Source organism: Schistocerca piceifrons, chromosome 3 (assembly GCF_021461385.2).
Source record: "Schistocerca piceifrons isolate TAMUIC-IGC-003096 chromosome 3, iqSchPice1.1, whole genome shotgun sequence".
Classification (NCBI taxonomy): Eukaryota; Metazoa; Arthropoda; class Insecta; order Orthoptera; family Acrididae; genus Schistocerca; species Schistocerca piceifrons.
In genome coordinates, this window is record NC_060140.1 from 256532163 (window position 1) to 256555207 (window position 23045).

At 44.5% G+C, this 23045-nt stretch overlaps 1 non-coding gene across 1 annotated transcript; it reads left to right on the forward strand.

Annotated features, from left to right (window-relative positions):
- Positions 1–75, forward strand: Trnat-ugu. Its single transcript has one exon. It is a non-coding gene; the product is annotated as a tRNA-Thr (tRNA).
- Positions 76–23045: the final 22970 nt, after the last annotated feature.

Consider the following 23045-nt stretch of genomic DNA (forward strand, 5'->3'; position numbering starts at 1 on the left):
GCCCTCGGTGGCTCAGCTGGATAGAGCGTCTGCCATGTAAGCAGGACATCCCGGGTTCGAGTCCCGGTCGGGGCACACATTTTCACCTGTCCCCGTTGATATATATCAACGCCCGTTAGCAGCTGAAGGTATTAATATAAAAATGGTTCAAATGGCTCTGAGCACTATGGGACTTAACATCTGATGTCATCAGTCCCCTAGAACTTAGAACTACTTAAACCTAACTAACCTAAGGACATCACACACATCCATGCCTGAGGCAGGATTCTAACCTGCGACCGTAGCAGTCGCGCAGTTCCGGACTGAAGCGCCTAGAACCGGTGGGCCACCGCGGCCGGCGCTGTATTAAGGAAGGATGGCAATTTGTAATTATGACCTTGTGGAATTGAGAGCGCCACAGTTCAGTGACTCTTCCGTCACCATTTCGAGTTCAGACGACATAATAAAGACCCGAACGATTGGAAGATTATTCGGTGGGCTGCAAGAATTGAGGATTACTGTATCTCGTGTAAAGAAGGAAAGTCCAGGGCGACGATGGACACAGCACACCGCGGAACGAGTTGAGGATACGAGACACTCTTCGAAGTCTTCACTATTCCGCTGCCAGACACGTCTCGGCGCTAACAATGTCACGTCGTTCCCTGCGACGTGAAAACCTGCATTTTTACCCTCGTAAATTGCAGGTCATACAGGAACTAAACGAATAAGATAAAATTGACCGACGAACCTTTGCCTTGCGCTTCCTGGGAATTTTAGCAGCCGAACTCCAGATGCGGAACAACATAATGATGTCGGATGATGCCCCGTTTTTGTCTAGACGAAATAAACAGATTTACAGGTACTGGAGAACGCGTGACCTAGCTAATTCTCGTCGGTTGCATGAGAAACCCGTGCACAGTGAATGTGTGACTGTGTGCTGCGGCTTGGTGTAGTGGTTATTTTCGTATTATGTGATTAACTTTCTCGTTCATGCCTGTCAGAAAGTCTCAAACAAAAAAGTCCACTTCAAACGCGGTAAAAAAAGAGAAAGTACAATTATCGTTATCTGGAACTGAAACTGTTGTAAATACAGATTATTTTTTACTTTAAATAATTGGCTCTGCTAGCTTGAGTGAAAATTAAATTCAGGGCAAAGTGGTCACCAACGGTTAACGGAGCACTTGGTGACGATCGGTCGTATATGCAGTTAGTGTTCATACAAAACAGATTATTTTGTAAGAAGTTAATCAGACATCGAATTAAGATGCAGGTTCGACTTCCTAGTAATAAAATAACTAACGATAGAGCGCATAAGCGCCCGATCGTTGCGTCATGGTCCAATTATTATTAGCAAAACGTTACAGTGAAGACATTACATCCGTATCGCGTCGCTGCCACAAAGGGAAGAAGGAAACGATCTAATGTCTCTTTCTTCGTAGATAAAATAATTATAACTTCGTAGAACAAAGATTGGTATCGCATAACGAGTATACATATGTTTTACTGAAGGCTGCTTTTTTTATAAGTACAACTGAAAGAAATAGTTTTTTCTGTTCATTCAGTGTAGTTAATATAATACCGCAATATTTTTAGCTCAAACAACAAAACAGGAATTATTACTTAGGAGTCCATAATCAGAAATACCACTCGACATATCATTATCATGTCCCTTAAGGACCACTGAATCAGGCATATGAGTTCACTTTCCTGGTTTTATCAAAATATATGTTATAATGGCTACGTTTGGAATCATTGGTCCATGTTTGGTGTTATATCAGAACTAAGTAAAGGCCGCATGTGATATGTAATGACATATGTTTTTCTTTGTTTTCAATGTGTATTTTAATAAACTTGCCAATTTGCATCGAAGTTCTGTCCTTCTTACATCCTAACATTCATTCTGTCGGACCCTGTGTGGTCACGGTGCCCTTGAAAATGCGATGAAGCACAAGAATATGGATTACATCCAATATTTCCCTTCAGACTTGCTACAGGGCATTGACTGCGCTAACTGCGATGTTATAAACGTAATTTTAGTAGCCCAGATACATCAATGATGTGATTTCAAGGATTTTTATAATATAGTCCGAAACGGAGTACCATGAATTCCTGTTTATACCGCTACGTGTACATTCACATCAGTGTGAAGTGCATGACAGAAGGTACTTCTCACAGTGTCACGTATTAGTGTTCCTTCCCGTTCTATTCGCGTATGGAGGGCCTCTAGAGTGAGCGCTGAAGTACGTATGTAGGTAGTGTGTCTAGTCTAAGTTGTCCACGTGATCTCTATGAAAGGGCTTGTAGCGTAGTCCTAGATTCCTCTCCTGATACTAGTACTTGAAATTTTCTAAATAGGCTTTCTAAGTATAGTTCGATTGGATGTTGGTCCCAGTTTAGCAATACTCTAGGATGGGAAGCATGAGTGTTTTGCAAACAGTCTGTTTTATAAACAGCGTGCATTTTCCCAGTATCTTACCTAAGATACGAGGTCCGTCACCAGTTTCGCCCTCTATCGAAGTTATGTCATCATTCCACTTTATAGCCCCATCAACTGTTACATCAGCATATTTGAATGAGTTAACTGATTACGTTTGCGTTTTAACAGTTGCACAGTTTTACGTTTCTGAATACTCAAAGCAAGTTGCCAATCTTTGCTTCCACTTTAAAATCTCATCAAGATCTGGGTGAATACTTGCGCAGCTTTCTTTTCAGGTAGATCCCTGCTGCATGTCGCGGTAAAAACGGAAGGAGGGTGTGGCGGTAGACCTTGCCGCATTGTCCATATGGATATCCTCCTGATTCTTATTGTCTCCAAGGAAACGGAGTAAAGGATGAATGGAGAGATTTTAGCGTCCCATCTACAACAAGATCATCTAACACTGAACGCGAACCCGCATTGGACAAGGATAAGTCCTTGCCTAACCATCACAGTCCGAGAAGACGCGCATTACTTGCTGTCAGTGAAATCCACAGAATATACCCTCTAGAGCTTGATATAAGGACGGAAGTGGTCGTTCTGCCATGTCAGTTGAATTCCACGAAACCCGGTTTACGTTTATTTCGCCATGATAACGCTGCCAGTGATCTCTCCGATGAAACCGTTTGCATTACGCAACTTCAACACACGACTTTCTGAATGTTGTATGTGAATGTGGTATGTGAGTATAAGTGATTATATACGTCCTCTGATATCGGTTTACTTTCGGCTCCAATTCACTGCAGCCGTCAGTGGCGTCTACGAGCTGATACACAACAATACTGATGACTCTGGCGTAGACGCACAAATCAAAACATTTGGGCATCGGCCTGTTACACTTCTTAGTCGACACCTACCAGTGGACGATATGTGATTTATATATAAATTCCAATTGGGGACGAACTTACCGGCCTTAGAATATCATTAAAGTCTTAAGTGGACGGTTCTTTGGTTTCTGTGGAAAAGTTTCGATTTTCTCTTTCATTTTCTCATTTTTGATATAATAGTTCTGTGAAACTCTCCTTAGAGCCAAAAGACCTGAAGGTATCTCCACTCAGTATTAAACTTGTTAGTATAAGTTGGCAAAAATTTAACGCAATCTATAAATATTACAATTTGTTCAAATTTTATGTAAACTCTACATCAATTTAATCATTCCATCTCATTGTTCTACACACTGTGCCTTAAGCGATTTTGGTTTCAAGTGGTTAATTCTGTGTTCACGGACACTGAACTTTCGCCTTTAGTATAAGCTTCAGCTTCACAGTTTTGTGGATTTACAGCTAATAGGTGCTCCACGCTCAAATCTTATGAAATGAGACGGGACAATGGACTTGCGTAGGGTTCATATTTGGAAGCAGGGCTCAAATCTATGTCTTGTCATCATAAAGTATTGTTAGCTTTTCCTCTTCAGCCGTAAATCAGGATTTTCCTTCAGCTATACCGCAACCAGATGCTTCTGCCATTCTGTCACTGTTCCCCAACTTGCAGATTCCTCTGTCACTTATTTCCTCGGTTTCGACAGGAGACAAAACACTATCTTTCCTTGAAATACTGGTAAAGCTGACGATGGTAAGACAGTTCTCCTCGTATAATGCTTGATCATCAGGCAACAGCTACGAAAAGTATGAGATTAAAATAACAACGTAATATTGTGATTAAAAAACTCATAACATGAACAAAAGTGGTTTTTATGCTTCCCTAGTGCACGTTATAACCATATCTACATCTGTAGTTCGCAAGCAAGTACGGGATATAGCGATGATACTGGAGCACCAGGTTCATATTTCCACCTTCTCCTCACTTTTTGTGGTGGACGTGAAGTCCCTCTTCATATACTCCACAATTTCTGTAACTATCCTTGTGATCACAAAAGTAAGTAAATCCGGTTCGAATACTGGCCATTTGGAGATGATATGCCTTTGCTTTCCTGCAACCGCTGAACTGACTCAACCGACCAATTATAAGGAGCGGGCTTCTGGGGAGTGGAGGGCGGCATGGGGGGTGACGAAGCATGATGCAGCTTGAGAGTTTTTACTTAACACAAATAATTGACATTATGCGAGATGTAAGTTGGAGGAAGTAATATGTTTCTTGGCTCAATTGCAACGGGGGCTCTCGCAGTTCGGAGAATACGTTTCCCAGCTAGGCACCCCACCTTCGTGTTCGTGACCAGAAGGAGCGATGTGTTGCAACCGAGGCGCACCGTTAGTAGAGAACTGTGCTTATATTGGCACTAATGAACTGAATTACAATAACGGAGGTGCAGTCTGTGAAGCCGAGAGCGGTAGGTCGCTCGAGGACGAGTAGCAGTCAAGGTCCATCGAGGCGGCAGTCCTGTACGGCCTGAGACGACGTCCAGCGAAGCGAGCTGACTGGAGGATGGTCCGTTGGTGAAGTCGATAGACGCGACGCAGATGAGGCACTCGATCCTGGCTTCATGTCTCGAAAGCGGCGGTGATGCATCCTCGACGAACTCGGGGATGTACACGGCCAGCGCACGCTAAGCACGTTGCCGAGGAGCTGCCGGGCGGTGCTCTAAATACTCGCATGGTGGAAGAGTACACGCGTGCATACAGCGGGCACGTGGCATCGCGGAAGGGAAGAAGGCAAGAAGCGCCCGCGATCGCAGCGCTGTGGACTGCGACATGCAAGACGCTAGCAGCACGGCTGGCACCATCCGAAGCCGTCACGATAGCGGGAGAAAATCCGAAAACAGCCCGTGTTATTTGTGTTGTTTCTGTTTGTGTACGACCGTCTGTAGTAGTGTGAAACACGTATGTTGTGCGGCGGCGATGGCGAGGCATTGCAAAGTCTCTGACCAGAGAGCTATTTGTCGTTCCTAGTCTGCGCTTGACCGCGCGAGTGTGCAGCTGCGAGTTAGCAGTTGGAGAGTAGTAGCGCATGCGAGATGACTTAGTCTGTGGTAGTAGCGCGCGAGAGATAGTCGCAGTTGTGTGTGAGGAGTCGGCGGGCGTCGACATGGCACTCTGGTCAAGATTCAGGACGAGAGATAGTCGGAGTCGTGTGTGAGGAGTCGGCGGGCGTCGACATGGCACTCTGGTCAAGATTCAGGACAAGGTACATTTTTTAATAAGGTAATGAAGCAGCATTGCGCGCATTTGATAATGTAATGTAAATTAACTGTAACTAAGTTGTTCAAGAATTGCCCTAATAATAACTTTGTTTTCAAACCAAGCATTTTAACAAAACAAACATTTTATTGAAAGAAATATTTCCCTTGGTATTCCTTAAAGAAAAGTTTCCCTTAAATTCAAAATTTTTGCAATGCATTTCCTTCGAGCTATGGCGAAAAATAAGAGCAGATGCAGTTTTACTGAGGTAAGAATTTGAGTTTAATTATTGCACAGGGCCTAAGATCGACATTTCGGTCTATTTGCGTTTTCATTATCATTGAATTGTTACATTTTGTGGGCAGCTTACATTTGGGTCAGATTGCTAGTTCAGATTTATTGTCATTGTCATTAAATTTCTCTGGGAAGGTTACACTTAGCTCTAGGTCCATTTCCATTTGAGTAAGATTAGACTTACATTTTTGCGGGGAGGTTACAAGTGTTACCTGCGGATTGTAGATGCGGCAACCCGCGCTCCACGCACGTACGGTTGGTTGTAGCCGCCATTGTCGTAACGTTTTGCATTTAAGTTTGTTTGGCAGTCGCCGCTTCGAATCTTCTTCACATCCTTTTTTAGTCCAACTTGATAATGGTACCGTACCAATGAATAACAAATAAAGGTCGAACTAGCGGGTTTTGTAAGCGACGTCCATCATAGGTGAATCACTTTTGATTAGGATCTTCCAATGGATTACGTTAGACCTGTTGTAACTAGGCTGTTTAGGTTTTTATATTGGTAACGCCACGTAGCGCTCTGTATGAAAATCACTGGCTGTGCTGTGTGCAGTATGCGGCTGGGTGGCATTGTTGTAATATTCGCTATTGTAGTGTTGGGCTGTTGGCTGTTAACAGCGCGTAGCGTTGCGCAGTTGGAGGTGAGCCGCCAGCAGTGGTGGATGTGGGGAAGTGAGATGGCGGATTTTTGAGAGCGGATGATCTGGACGTGTGTCCATCAGAAACAGTACATCTGTAAGAATGGATGTCATGAACTGCTATCTATATTATGAATTTTGAACACTATTAAGGTAAATACATTGTTTGTTCTCTATCAAAATCTTTCATTTCTACTTAGTGCCTTCAGTAGTTTGAATCTTTTATTTAACTGGCAGTAGTGGCGCTCGCTGTATTGCAGTAGTTCGAATAACGAAGATTTTTGGTGAGGTAAGTGATTTGTGAAAGGTATAGGTTAATGTTAGTCAGGGCCATCCTTTTGTAGGGATTTTTGAAAGTCAGATTGCGTTGCGCTAAAAATATTGTGTGCCAGTTTAGTGTTTATCAGAATAGGTAAAGAGTGAAATGTGTGAGTACGTTCAGTTCTGCTCAGCTGTTTGAAAATCAAATAACGTAAGGGATTTACCAGCACAGTAATTCACTAAATTTTCTAAGGGGACGTTTCACTGTGTATGTTCACGAAGAGATGTAGGTGAGAGACAACTGCTGTTGATTCTTCGTACAGGATAACGAAATGCGTCCTTCCTATGACGGAACTTTCGGGTCAGTAACAAATCAAAGATGTAATCATATGAATGTGTTTTAACCAAATTGATGGTTAGAGTCATCGTACGAGAGTTACCCAAAATATAATGATCAGATATGACATAAAAGGTCATTTTTCGTGGTACTCCTGAAGATGCTGAAGGTTGTTGGTCCATTGTTGTTGTTGTTGTGGTCTTCAGTCCTGAGACTGGTTTGATGCAGCTCTCCATGCTACTCTGTAATGTGCAAGCTTCTTCATCTCCCAGTTACACTGAATGCAGCCAAAGATCTATCTATTTTGGATTTAAAAAAAATTTAAACCTGAGAGTCGTCATAGATCAAGCAAGCGTCACATCTCGCCATATTAAATTACTAAAAGAGAACCCGTTATGATTTTGAAAACATGAAAACGCTGTACTGGCTGGGAGGCAGTCATTATCTTGTGCTCATTACTAAAACCTAACGCACTCTAATTACTGCTCGTCAAGTGCAAGGTACACAATATTGTTCGCTCGCCGAATTGATGATCGTCGGTGAAATGCTATGGAGATTAGTTTGTGTTTTCTACTTAGTTTTTTTAGTCTGTTTGGATGCACGTCTCGTTGGTTTATATCTCTCATATGGCCGGCCTGGGTGGCCGAGCGGTTCTAGGCGCCACAGTCTGGCACCGCGCGACCACTACGGTCGCAGGTTCGAATCCTGCCTTGGGCATGGGTGTGTGTGTTTTGTCCTTAGTTAGGTTTAAGTAGTTCTAAGTTTCATAGTGCTCAGAGGCATTTGAACCATTCTCTCACATGTTCCATGTTGGCCTATCAATGGTTGAGGCACGAACCTTACAGAATTTCTACACATCATGATAGATTTTCTTCTAATTAGGATGACACGTCTTTTGCAACATTTCATTCTATGTTAGTTCGGCTTTCCGCACAGTACTCCTTGGTGTACCAAACGTTTAGCCTATATCAGTGAGTAATGAGCAATACTCCAACTTCGACAACCAGTATTGTTAACTGTTATGAACTCTTCCATGATATGCTGGGGCGTCTGCGGGAGTCGGCAGCAGCCTCTGTTTCGTCTCTCGTCTTCTCACTGCCACCTGCGTGCAGATCTCCCCCCACCTCCCCTCCCCCTACCCCCCGCCGTCGTTGTTCACTCATCTACACCACACAACAGCGGTAAGAAGGTTTGAAGGGCGGGTGAGGCATGTAGTGTCACATATTGATGCCACACCACGGGCGTTATAGCAACAAAACTGCAAGGTTCCATCTGACGCCGATAGTGATCGTGCGGGATCTGCAGACCCAATGGTGCGCGCGTGCTGTGCCATGCCTCCTGCAGCTCCGTACCATGAGCGCCCTCTGCCACTCCTATACAGGGTGTTACAAAAAGGTACGGCCAAACTTTCTGGAAACATTCCTCACACACAAATAAAGAAAAGATGTTATGTGGACATGTGTCCGGAAACGCTTAATTTCCATGTTAGAGCTCATTTTAGTTTCGTCAGTATGTACTGTACTTCCTCGATTCACCGCCAGTTGGCCCAATTGAAGGAAGGTAATGTTGACTTCGGTGCTTGTGTTGACATGTGACTCATTGCTCTACAGTACTAGCATCGAGCACATCAGTACTTAGCATCAACAGGTTAGTGTTCATCACGAACGTGGTTTTGCAGTCAGTGCAATGTTTAAAAATGTGGGGTTGGCAGATGCCCATTTGATGTATGGATTAGCACGGGGCAATAGCCGTGGCGCGGTACGTTTGTTTCGAGACAGATTTCCAGAACGAAGGTGTCCCGACAAGAAGACGTTCGAAGCAATTGATCGGCGTCTTAGGGAGCACGGAACATTCCAGCCTATGACTCGCGACTGGGAAAGACCTAGAACGACGAGGACACCTGCAATGGACGAGGAAATTCTTCGTGCAGTTGACGATAACCCTAATGTCAGCGTCAGAGAAGTTGCTGCTGTACAAGGTAACGTTGACCACGACACTGTATGGAGAGTGCTACGGGAGAACCAGTTGTTTCCGTACCATGTACAGCGTGTGCAGGCACTATCAGCAGCTGATTGGCCTCAACGGGTACACTTCTGCGAATGGTTCATCCAACAATGTGTCAATCCTCATTTCAGTGCAAATGTTCTCTTTACGGATGAGGCTTCATTCCAACGTGATCAAATTGTATATTTTCACAATCAACATGTGTGGGTTGACGAGAATCCGCACGCAATTGTGCAATCACGTCATCAACACAGATTTTCTGTGAACGTTTGAGCAGGCATTGTTGGTGATGTCTTGATTGGGCCCCATGTTCTTCCACTTACGCTCAATGGAGCACGTTATCATGATTTCATACGGGATACTCTACGTGTGCTGCTAGAACATGTGCCTTTACAAGTACGACACAACATGTGGTTCATGCACACTGGAGCTCCTGCATATTTCAGTCGAAGTGTTCGTACGCTTCTCAGCAACAGATTCGATGACCGATGGATTGGTAGAGGCGGACCAATTCCATGGCCTCCACGCTCTCCTGACCTCAACCCTCTTGACTTTCATTTATGGGGGCATTTGAAAGCTCTTGTCTACGCAACCCCGGTAGCAAATGTAGAGACTCTTCGTGCTCGTATTGTGGACGGCTGTGATACAATACGCCATTCTCCAGGGCTGCATCAGGGATTCCATGCGACGGAGGGTGGATGCTTGTATCCTCGCTAACGGAGGACATTTTGAACATTTCCTGTAACAAAGAGTTTGAAGTCACGCTGGTACGTTCTGTTGCTGTGTGTTTCCATCCCATGATTAATGTGATTTGAAGAGAAGTAATAAATGAGCTCTAACATGGAAAGTAAGCGTTTCCGGACACATGTTCACATAGCATATTTTCTTTCTTTGTGTGTGAGGAATGTTTCCTGAAATTTTGGCCGTACCTTTTTGTAACACCCTGTATAAGACTGTTGGCAGCGATGTAACCCCACGTCCTCTTGGAGCCTCATCGCTACGACGCCGTAGTTTATGCTTAGTACTGAGAGCCTCATCCTGGGTGACGTTGTGGTAGCTGGATTTTGTTTCTTGCTGCATTATTTGTGAGGAATCTTCGCACATTTGGAGAAATACAAGTTAAGTAATCCTTCAGTTGTTGTGATAACTTGTTCGTTAATCATTTCTGCTCCTGTCCAGCTTTCCTACGACAACAGTTGCCATATCACTCTGTAGCCCACCTCTCCTTACCATTATGTATGAAGTCGCACACAGAAAATGGTGTGAGAATCAACACTCCAAGGAAAGAGGTCGTTTCATTGCCGAGCTTTATGTGATCTCCAGAGACCTTTCCGTTTAGACTCAGAACGGTGGTGTGCCTGAAATACACGTGATTTCAACTCCTGGTGTCGCAGTTCTGACCTCCATTGCAGAGGCTGCAAGGGTAGAGGTGAAATTTGAGAAAGAGGGGCTGTAAAGACTTTTAAATCTTATGACACGTCCGCGACGGCGTTGGACAGAATTGTGGTGAAATTTGGTGCCAATGTGACATCATTAACCCACCTTAAAACTCGCATGAACTTCTCAGCTGTGGCTTTTTTTACACGTGTCGACACCTTGCTGTTTGAGGCGTCGGCCAGCTCGAGGGTGACTCGCAAGGCGCCACGGTTTTACACGATTACAGGGGAAAGTTACAGGCACCTTTGAGCTGTCTGAAGCGTCGGAATGGAAGACAGTTGGGGGAGGGGGGGGTTCGCAAAAGTGATCCTTTAATTTTGTTGCACAAAATGGTTCAAATGGCTCTGAGCACTATGCGACTTAACATCTGAGGTCATCAGTCACCTAGAACTTAGAACTAATTAAACCTAACTAACCTAGGGACATCACACACATCCATGCCCGAGGCAGGATTCGAACCTGCGACCGTAGCGGTCACGCGGTTCCAGACTGAAGCGCCTAGAAGCGCACAGCCACACCGGCCTGCCTTTTGTTGCACATTTGCACATTGTGTTTTCCACTCGCCTCAGATGGCTCAGTCAAGACTTGCACCATCTGAAATGTTCATTTCTGATCATAGTCTGTAATCTCAAAGTACTCGCTTTAGAATTCTCTACTGGCTGTATTACTTTGAGCCTAAGGCTTTAGATCTCCTGTATAGGGTTAGATTTTTGTGGTCAGAGGCAGTTTTAATATAATGCGTTCCAAAACAGCGAGGCATACAGATGAAGAGGAGAAACAAAGAGATGAAAGGGTATGTGATGTTATTTCATTGATTACGAAATCGAGTCACATTTATAAAGAACTTATCTATATGAGCCAAATTATCAGTATGACCATGCACGCCCTCTGGCCTGACTATATGTATTAACTCGGTTGGGAAGAATGTCATAAAAGCATTTGTCCTGAGGCGAGTTCATCGATAAGTTTCATAACTGGTTAGGTTAGGTTAGGTTAGTGTTTTTTAACGTCCCGTCGGCAACGAGGTCATTAGAGACGGAGCACAAGCTCGGGTTAGGGAAGGATGGGGAAGGAAATCGGCCGTGCCCTTTCAAAGGAACCATCCCGGCATTTGCCTGAAACGATTTAGGGAAATCACGGAAAACCTAAAGCAGGATGGCTGGAGACGCGATTAAACCGTCGTCCTCCCGAATGCGAGTCCAGTGTGCTAACCACTGCGCCACCTCGCTCGGTCATAACTGGTCCTTGATCCTCTGGATACTGGCACTGCGATGAGGTTAACTTCTGAACCAGTCCCACCCACGCTGTATCGTGGTCAGGTATCCAGATCTTGCAGGCGACGGAAGTACCTCGAAATCACGCGGACAGTTAACAGAGAATAGCACTGTACAGTTGAAAAATGGCACCACGATACTGTCGCGTGAGAAGTAACATATGAGTACTCAGCATGTCCGTGACGTACCATTTTTCCGTCAGACTTCACTGAAACACCACCAGCCGTGACCTGAAGTCATACCGTAGTTTTCCCAAATCGCTTATGGCAAATGGCGGTGTGGTTCCTTTGAAAGGTCACGGCCTATTTCTTTACCAATCCTTCCCTAATACTAGTTGTGCTCAGTCTCTAATTACATCAAAATCGACGGGACGTTAAACTCTACTATTCCCTACTTTTCTTCCTGGAGTCATGCTCGATGCCTTGCCCATGTCATGACGCCATGAGTAACACCGCTGTGTCGCTCCAAAACATTGGAACAATAGGACCTCTTTCAAATCAGGCCATACACGCGGGAGTACCCCAGGGAAGCATCCTAGGGCCCCTACTGTTTAACCTCTACATAAACGATCTCCCAACCACACACAACACAATGATGGCAATCTACGCGGATGACACAGCCATCCTTGCGCAAGATTGGAAACCATCAAACATTACGTCACGCCTACAGACTGCACTCAGAGTGGCCGAGCCTTGGTTGGAGAAATGGCGTGTTAGAGTAAACGTTGACAAGTGCGAAGCCGTTATGTTCACTAGAAGACCGAAGCAACTGCGCAAACACCGCTACTACAGACCAATAACTCTACATGCACGTCCAATACGTTTCCGCGAGAAAGTCAAATACCTCGGTGTCTGGATGGACCGGAAATTACTCTGGGGGGACCACATACAACAAATGACCAACCGAGCTAGCGCGAGGCTCAATCAGCTCTATCCTACGCTCAACAGGCGTAGCACACTGAACAGAAGGGTGTCGAGGTCCATGTACATGACACTTATCCGACCCCTGATGACGTACGCAGCTCCTGTCTGGGGATACGCTGCGCCTATACGCCTGCGCCGTCTGCAGCTCATACAAAACAAAGTACTCAAAATGATAAGCAATGCTCCACGATACACACGCATCGCGGACCTTTACCGGGAATACCGACTTGAGACTCTCACGGAGGTAATCCACAAACTCACCACAAGACTATACAGAAACTCCAGACATTCGCAGAACCCGTTTATTCTGAATCTGGGGAACTACGACCACAACCATAGATGGAAACATAAAAGACCAAAAGACATACTTGTAAGGACATAACATCTATGGCCAAGCATACGCAAACATAACGGCACAGGCGAGCCCCTGTTAATCAGACGCCATTACTGGATATCCAGCTGGAATACACTGCCGAATAACTGGCACCACACAGGGAACCCGTACCGTACAATGCATGCAAACAAACTCCACACATCCCCCACACAGTGAGAAGATCTATGGCCGATCTCCCACTACTATATAACGATCTTGATTGTTCCAGGAATGCAGCAGCAGCAGCAACTGGGACACATCGCCATCGCTTGTCATGGTAATGATGCATGATACCTATACTAACAAATCCAACCTTGCATGAGCTATCGCAGCTAGTAAGCCACTAATGCTCTTACTACCCATCCCACTGTTGCAGAGGTTTTTTTCCCACGGCACGAGCCATGGCACTTTTTTCCCTCTGCTCTTCAAACCGCTACCCTCACTCGCGTTTCGTCCACTATCTATCACCTGACGGACCGTGTTAATGCGTGGTCTTACCCAGACGCACGGACAACATCACAGCCCAGCACCCTGTGATCCACTTACTAGACAACTAACATGTTTACGGAGGTGACAGTAGAACTTTTGGTTTGGTCACCACGTTGGTGCGGGCGAGGAGGGGCCCCATCTCTTTAGGCCTTTCAGAGTGCCGCTTCACCAAAATCAAACACGTTAAAGGACTGACCCATGGTTTGAAGTAGACAGCATTCACAATTAGAAAAACTTTATTACCTTCATTTCGTTCATATTAAATGATTCAGTATAACCAGCAACTGTTTCATTCATGATCTAAAGAATGAAAAGTGCACCACTTACTTACTTTTTGATCCTTAGCACAACGCGTTTCGAGAATTCACAAATTCGAGGCGGCAGTTTGTAAAAGGAAAGGGGTCAGTTTCCCCATGTCGCCACCATAGAAATACTTAAACCTAACTAACCTAAGGACATCACACGCGTCCATGCCCGAGGCAGGATTCGAACCTGCGACCGTAGCGGTGGCGCCGTTCCAGACTGTAGTGCCTAGAACCGCTCGGCCACCCCGGCCGGCGGAAGTTCAGTAGTTGTTCTTGGATGGGAAGTGCGGATGTGGAGGGGCTTCAGTGAGCTTGTTGGGATCTTGCCTTATGGTGGTCCGACATGGTCGATCAGCCCCGCGGGGTAAGCCGCGTTGTCTCAGACGCCTTGCCACGGTTCGCGTGGCTCCCCCCGTCGGAGGTTCGAGTCCTCTCTCGGGCATGGGCATGTGTTGTCCTTAGCGTAAGTTAATTAAAGTTAGATTAAGTAGTGTGTAAGCCTAGGGACCAATGACCTCGGCAGTTTGGTCCCATAGGAACCTACCACCATCACCATCATGTGGTCAAAATGGCTCTGAGCACTATGGGACTTAACATCTATGGTCATCAGTCCACCATGTGGTCATTCGGAATCTTGACGACGAGTATTTCTGCCATCACGTTCCAATGCAGACGAACATTAGGTCACTGACACATCTAAATTCCCTATATATATGGATATAGCACCATTCGACCAATCGGCCAAATGGAGAACACTTTCAAACTCTCTCAGCTGCAGTCTCACACGAGTACACATAATCTCGTGTCCTTCAAAGTGGCCACTCAAGAACTATTGGACCTCACGCCCTTTGTATACCCTACCACGCCCGGTAACAATACTAATGCATCTGGTGGTCGAATTACTCGTCACTTAGAATTGCAACTCTTATTATTCACATTTCCGCCGATTGTGTGTACGTGTACGAAGTTACATGGACATCCGAGAATGTCTTCTGAGAGTTACACGTAACGATGCGATCAAAAGTATCCGGACACCCCAAAATAATACGTTTCTCATATTACGTGCATTGTGATGCCACCTTCTGCCAGGTACTCCGTATCAGCGACCGCAGTAGTCATTAGACATAGTGAGAGAGCAGAATAGGGCGCTCCGCGGAACTCATGGACTTCGAACGTGATCAGGTGGCTAGGTGTCACTTGTGTCATACGTCGGTACACGAGATTTCCACACTCTTTAAACATTCCTAGATCCACTGTTTCCAACGTGATAGTGAAGTGGAAACGTGAAGGGACAAGTACAGCATAAAAGCGTACAGGCCGACCTCGTCTGTTGTCTGACAGACCGCCGACAATTGAAGAGGATCTAATGTGTAATAGGCAGACATCTATCCAGACTGTCACACAGGAAATCCAAACTGCATCAGGATCCACTGCAAGTACTATAACAGTTAGGCGGGAGGTGAGAAAACATGGATTTTATGGTGCACCAGCTGCTCTTAAGCCACACATCACGACGGTAAATGCCTAACGACGCCTCGCCTGGTGTAAGGAGCGTAAACACTGGACGATTGAACAGTAGAAGAACGTTGTGTGGAGTGACTAATCACGATACACATGTGGCGATCCGATGGCAGGGTGTGGGGATGGCGAATGCCCGGTAAACGTCATCTGCCAGCGTGCGTAGTAGTAAAATTCGGAGGCGGTGGTGTTTTGATGTGGTCGTGTTTTTCATGACGGGGGCTTGCACCCCATGTTGTTTTGCGTGGCACTATCACAGCACAGGCCTACATTGATGTTTTACTCACCTTCTTGCTTCTCACTGTTGAAGAGCAATTCTGGGATGGCGATTGCATCTTTCAACACGATCGAGCACTTCTTCATACAGCACGGCCTGTGGCGGAGTGGTTACACGACAATAACATCCCTGTAATGGAATGGCCTGCACTGAGTCCTGACTCCCAGAAAACCTTTGGGATGTTTTGGAACGCCGTGCCAGGCCTTAATGACCGACATCGATACCTCTCCTCAGTGCAGCACTCCGTGAAGAATGCGCTGTCATTCTACAACAAACCTTCCAGCACCTGACTGAACGTATGCCTGTGAGAGTGGAAGCTGTCATCAAGGCTAAGGGTGGATCAACACCATATTGAATTCCAGCATTACCGATGGAGGGCACCACGAAATTGTAAGTCGTTTTCAAGCAGGTGTCCGGATACTTTTGATCACGTAGTGTACGTTGTCGGGCAGTGTATATCGCTGTTGGGCGTGCTTCGGCGTCATGGTGTAAATAAAAACTGCTAACCTTCTGGGTACTGTTAAGGGCAGCCTTTATCAGTATGTCTTCTTATATCGTTGCAATCTTTTATGTGTTACTGGGTTCCCGACCTCCAGCTGTTACTTGGCAGGCGCGTCTTGGCGGTCCATGGCACAGTTTTATGAAGGGGTTTGTTACTGGAAATGTTTGATTTCTATTTTCATTCATAAACATTGATGTTCCCAGTGAAAGCTACTGACGTGGCTTAATGCTACTTACGCATTTAGAGATGGCATCTACGAACGGTCAGAGTTTCGTGTTATTCCTAGTCTAGTGTTTACAACTGTGCGTAACGGGGTAGTTCCGCAAGCATACTTAGCCCCTTGTCCCACAATTACTGCAAGCAGCACAATAGGGATTTCTGTTCGCCCATAGTGCTGGCCGGCCGTTTTCGATCATTATTTCGTCTGTCTCTTCTTCTTTGGGGCGGGTGGATAACTGGCACTTGATGCCTATCCTTGGAGCCAGTTTGACGATATGAGGCCAAGTACAAATATGAGTACATAATCATAACAGACGGGCTTGTGGATATCTTGGAAACTACGGCTTATTATCAGGGAGCATGTCATCATTCTATTTAACCCCACTTCTGCTATCAACTTGAGTCAATAGTTGAGGTAGGGACACACAAACTACCTGAGAGCCTACTTGACAGCGATCAGTGTGTGTCGGCTAATTGAGAAGGGACGTCACATTGCATTTTGTTGGATAAAAGTACGTGTTAATGAATCTGTCAATGAAACAGTTGATAATTCAGGCAAGAAACCGGTCTACGACGGCAAAAATGAAGGCAATCTAGCGTCATCGGTAGAACTCCATAACTTAAAGAATCTCGTAAGAAAAGAGTGGTACAAATATTGGAGATTCTCGCAAGCGGCGAGAGGTAAACATTACGGCATGGTAATTACGAAACCAACCAGACATTAACGCCATGGAGAATTCTAACTCGTTATATTCCGATTAACATTTAGTCACGGCTGGTTGGAGCAATATTTCCATCGCATCGCATCATTATCTTAGTTCTCTGTGCAACTGGGTAGAAGAAGAAGGAGAAGAAGAAGAAGAAGAAGAAGAAAAACCTCGTATTTTCTTTGAATGCATATAATCAACAGCCTTACTAAGAAACTTCTCCGAACTGAAACATTAGCTATCGACCGCAGTCCGTCCACTGTTAGCATCAAGAGGCACTGTGGTCTATATAAATTTATATATCTTCTTACTCTGAATGACAGTAACTATATTAGTGGAATTTATGGAATACAGAGTGATGATTCTTGGTTGTTTGACACTAATTATTGAGTTACTGTAATTACGTCTATATCAATTATGTGTCGCGTGTGTACAACCTACAGATCTATTTACTATGTAGATGGCAAAATGGGTCCACGGAATATATATAAAATAATAAATCCCTTGTTGAGACATTTGTTTGCCTTAACCACACATAGCTGTCACCTCTGTCTTCGAGTACCGCCACCGCCAGATTGTTGCGATGACCGAGCCGCAAGTAGCGTTCGTGCTCTGCGATACATTAGTTGAAACGGTGTCCCGCGTCACCAATGTATAACAATCTGCAACACAGCTGAGTTTCTTGGTTCTTGACGTGTGAAACTCAAGACACCTGGGAAATCTCTAATTTTTTTCTTTTTTTAGTTGAGGGGCTTGAGGAGTGATCAGTGCACAGACTTTCCTGCCCTGTCACAAGCTTTGGACACAGGCTTATCGATCTACTGGTGATTATCTTCCTTCCTAATAAACCTTACACTAGCAGTAACGGGTATCGATGGCGCCACTGCGACATGTGTATAAGTGTACTTCGTTACGGCGGCAGTCTCCACCGGAATCATCAACGTTAAGCGACACTAATTAAAATCAGACATTGGCAGCCGAAATCACATCTCGCAAGTAGTGACTCAAAAGTCGGCTGCCTGGGACAGTAGCTGTAGCATTGACAGCTTTGTCTATGTCATAAAAGGTCCCATATCCGAAAGTGAATTTTATTGAAACGTGCAGAGCAGAGTTTATACTATCCCGTATTGCGTGTCTGAGATTTCTTTGATAAGACACCATTCTTTGATTTTTCTTGTCCGAAGAAGAGTATTCTATACCGAGACTGATTCTGACAACACTGATGCCCGGTACAAGTACTATCACCTGAGTACAATTACTAAAAATACGTTTAGTTCCGTAGCTCGCTCAAGTTAAAAAAGCAATTAGTACTCACAACAGTATGAGAAAATCAGAGTTAGAGGTAGTGATTTAATATAAATACTTATTATTAACATTGTATGGATATACACTATGTGTGGCACCTGGCTCAAAATGACTTACAAGTTCGTGGCGCCATCCATCGGTAATGCTGGAATTCAGTATGGTGATGGCCCACCCTTAGCCTTGATGACAGCTTCCACTCTCGCAGGCATACGTTCAAGCAGGTGCTGGAAGGTTTCTTGCCCACCGGAGTGGCCGAGCGATTCTAGGTGCTTCAGTCTGGAACCGCGTGACCGCTACGGTCGCAGGTTCGATTCCTGCCTCGGGCATGAATGTGTGTGATAGGTTAGTTAGGTTTAAGTAGTTCTAAGTTCTAGGGGACTGATGACCTCCGCTGTTAAGTCCCATAGTGCTCAGAGCCATTTGAACCATTTTGAACGTTTCTTGGGGAGTGCTGCACTGAGGAGAGGTATCGATGTCGGTCGGTGAGGCCTGGCACGAAGTCAGCGTTCCAAAACATCCCAAAGGTTTTCTGGGGGTCAAGACTCTGTGCAGGCGAGTCCATTACAGGGATGTTATTGTCGTATAATCACTCCGCCACAGGCCGTGCATTATGAATAGGTGCTCGATAGTGTTGAAAGATGCAATCGTCATCCCCTAATTGCTCTTCAACAGTGAGAAACAAGAAGGTGACTAAAACATCACTGTAGGCCTGTGCTGTGATAGTGCCACGCAAAACAACACGGGGTGTAAGCCCCCGTCATGAAAAACACGACCACACCATAACACCACCGCCTCCGAATTTTACTACTACGCACGCTGGCAGATGACGTTCACCGGGCATTCGCCATACCCACACCTTGCCATAGGATCGCCACATTGCATACCGTGATTAGTCACTCCAAACAACGTTCTTCTACTGTTCAATCGTCCAACGTTTACGCTCCTTACACCAGGCGAGGCGTCGTTAGGCATTTACCGTCGTGATGTGTGGCTTAACAGCAGCCGCTCGACCATGAAATCCATGTTTTCTCACCTCCCGCCTAACTGTTATAGTACTTGCAGTGGATCCTGATGCAGTTTGGATTTCCTGTGTAACAGTCTTGATAGATGTCTGCCTAATACACATTACGATCCTCTTCAACTGTCGGCTGTCTCTGTCAGACAACAGACGAGGTCGGCCTGTACGCTTTTGTGATGCACGTCACTCTTCACGTTGCCACTTCACTATCACGTTAGAAACAGTGGACCTAAGGTTGTTTAGGAGTGTGGAAATCTTGCGTATAGCCGTACGACACAAGTGTCACCCAATCACCTGACTATGTTCGAAGTCCGTGAGTCCCACGGAGCGCTCCATTCTGCTCTCTTAAGATGTCTAATGACTACTGAGGACGCTGATATGGATTACCTGGCAGTAGGTGGCAGCACGATGCACCTAATATGAAAAACGTATGTTTTTGGGGTTGTCCGGATACTTTTGATCAGAAAGTGTATGATATGAAATAATGATCTTGCGGATAAAGAAGAGGCGTGCTTGAGTTCACTGTGCACTGGAAACTCGTCCAACGGCGAAAAAGACTGTTTATAAATCATATTCACTACTTCTATCGAAATGTTGGTGCGGAATATGAGCGCAAAAACACACTGTGCTGATGGTAGATATTTAGTGTAGACGCATTTAAGGGAGAGAAACACATATATTCCGGAGGTTTGGTGTGCAAAAGGAAAATCACTTAAATGTTCGGACGCTGGAGGAACGCGGAATAACGCGAGAAAAACGTATTTTCTATGTTACATGAAACACCGTTACGGAGAGGAATTTTCCAGCAGTCTACAGTCTACTCCATAACGATCGTATAAGAGTAGTGAAAAACAGGGTAGAAAAATTACAATCCATATACAGAAACAACAAAAATCATTAACATGTGGTACAATGAAATTGTTCGCTTTCTAGACGCTGTACATAAATTTTAGGGATATAACATTGAAACATCCCCTTAGAAAAATTACGAATGACAGTGCTGGTAAACCTCTTACGTTAATTGATTTTCAAGCAGCTGAGCAGAACTGAACGTACTCAGACATTTCTCTCTTTACTTATTCTGATAAACACTAAACTGACACACAGTATGTTTAGCGCAACGCAATCTGACTTTCAATAATCCCTACAAAAGAATGGCCCTGACTAACAACAACCTATACCTTCCATGAATCACTTACCTCGTAAAAATCTTCGTTACTTGAACTACTGCAATACAGCAAGCGCCAATAATGCCAGATAAATAAAAGAATCTAACTACTGAATGCACTAACTACTGACAGGCATAGTTAGCAAATGAAAGATTTTGATAGAGAACAAACAATGTATTTAACTTAATAATGTTCAAACGTCATCATATATATATATATATATATATATATATATATATATATATATATATATATATATCAGTTCATGATATCCAGTATTACTAATTTACTCTTTCTGATGGACACACGTCCATATCGTCCGCTCTCAAAACTCTGGCATCTCTCTCCCCACGTCCATCACTGCTGGCGGCTCACCTCCAGCTGCGCAACGCTACGCGCTGTTCACATCCAACTGCCCAACACTACAATAGCAAATATTCCAACAATGCAAACCAGCCACAGACTGCACATAGCACAGTCAGCGATTTCCATACAAAGCACTACGTGGCGTTACCAACATAAAAACCTAAACAGCCTACTTACAACGTGTATACAAAATGAAGAAGCACCCGACATCTCTCTACTCCAAACGTTCTTGAAGTAAAGCCAAAATATATATTTGTATTATATTCTTGTGTAGTGCAAACAAAAATTCCTGGTTTAGGAAACCCATAACTATTCAGGAGAAGGACCAATAAAATAGGAGGGTACGTGTAGACATCTTCAAGTGCATTCTCGGTTAGTGATAAAGCTTTAACTATCCCGTTGAAAAATTCGAGCTGCGACAATGAACTTCGGTGATGGTATCAAGGTCTTCTCTATATTTCCACCCTTCAACTTATTTACCCCAAAAATACATGAGTCGGTGAAACTTTGGTTGTAGAAGTCTGCAATTGACCTGTCAAGAAACATTCCACCTCGAAAATCACCTCTTCGTCATTCTGGAAATGCCTGTCTCACAATGGCTTCCTCGTCGAGGAAAGAGGAAGAAATCGCTGACTGACATGTCAGGAGAATACAGGAGGTTGGGCAGAATCCGGTAGCCCAGATAGACAGCATCTGTGACTGCGTGCTGTGCAGAATGAGTTGGGGTATTGCCATAGAGCAAAAACACGTCGTCGGACGGCTGCATGTGACATGTCACCTGGACAGCCTCCCGTAACGTGGTTAGGAGATTTCGGTGGTACGATCCTGTAACATTACGAGCATAATCTCTTAGCACCAAACCATGGAAATTACAAAAATAGCTTATTGTTGTTGTTGTGGTCTTCAGTCCAGAGACTGATTTCATGCAGCTCTCCATGCTACTCTATCCTGCGCAAGTTTCTTCATCTTCCAGTACCTACTGAAACCTACATACTTCTGAATCTGTTTAGTGTATTCAGCTCTTGGTCTCCCTCTACGATTTTTACCCTCCAATACTAAATTGGTGATCCCTTGATGCCTCAGAACCCACTGATCCCTTCTTCTAGTCAAGTTGTGCCACAAATTTCTCTTCTCTCCAATTGTATTCAGTACCTCCTCATTAGTTATGTGATCTGCCCATCTAATCTTCAGCATTCTTCTGTAGCACCACATTTCGAAAGCTTTTATTCTCTTCTTGTCTAAACCATTTATTGTCCATGTTTCACTTCCATACATGGCTACACTCCATACAAATACTTTCAGAAACGACTTCCTGACACTTAAATCTATACTCGATGTTAACAAATTTCTCTTCTTCATAAACGCTTTGCTTGCCATTGCCAGTCTACATTTTACATTTTGGTCGCCAAATTGCAAAACTCATTTACTACTTTAAGCGTCTGATTTCCTAATCTAATTCCCGTAGCATCACCCGATTTAATTCGACTACATTCCATTATTATCGTTTTGCTTTTGTTGATGTTCATCTTATATCCTACTTTCAGGACACTGTCCATTCCGTTCAGCTGCTCTTCCAGGTCCTTTGCTGTCTCCAACTCCGAATTTTTTTTTGCTTTACTTTTTTTGCTCAATATACAGATTGAATAACATCGGGGATAGGCTACAACCCTGTCTCACTCCCTTCTCTACCACTGCTTTCCTTTCTTGCCCCTCGACTCTTTTAACTGCCATCTGGTTTCTGTACAAATTGTAAATAGCCTTTCGCTCCCTGTATTTTACCCCTGCCACCTTCAGAATTTGAAAGAGAGTATTCCAGCCAACATTATCAAAAGCTTTCTCTAAGTCTACAAATGCTAGAAACGTAGGTTTGCCTTTCCTTAATCTATTTTCTGAGATACGTTGTAGGGTCAGTATTGCCTCACGTGTTCCAACATTAGTACGGAATCCAAACTGATCTTCCCCAAGGTCGGCTTCTACCAGTTTTTCCATTTGTCTGTCAAGAATTCGTGTTCGTATTTTGCAGTCATGGCTTATTAAACTGATAGTCCGGTAATTTTCACATCTGTCAACACCTGCTTTCTGTGGGATTGGAATTATTAT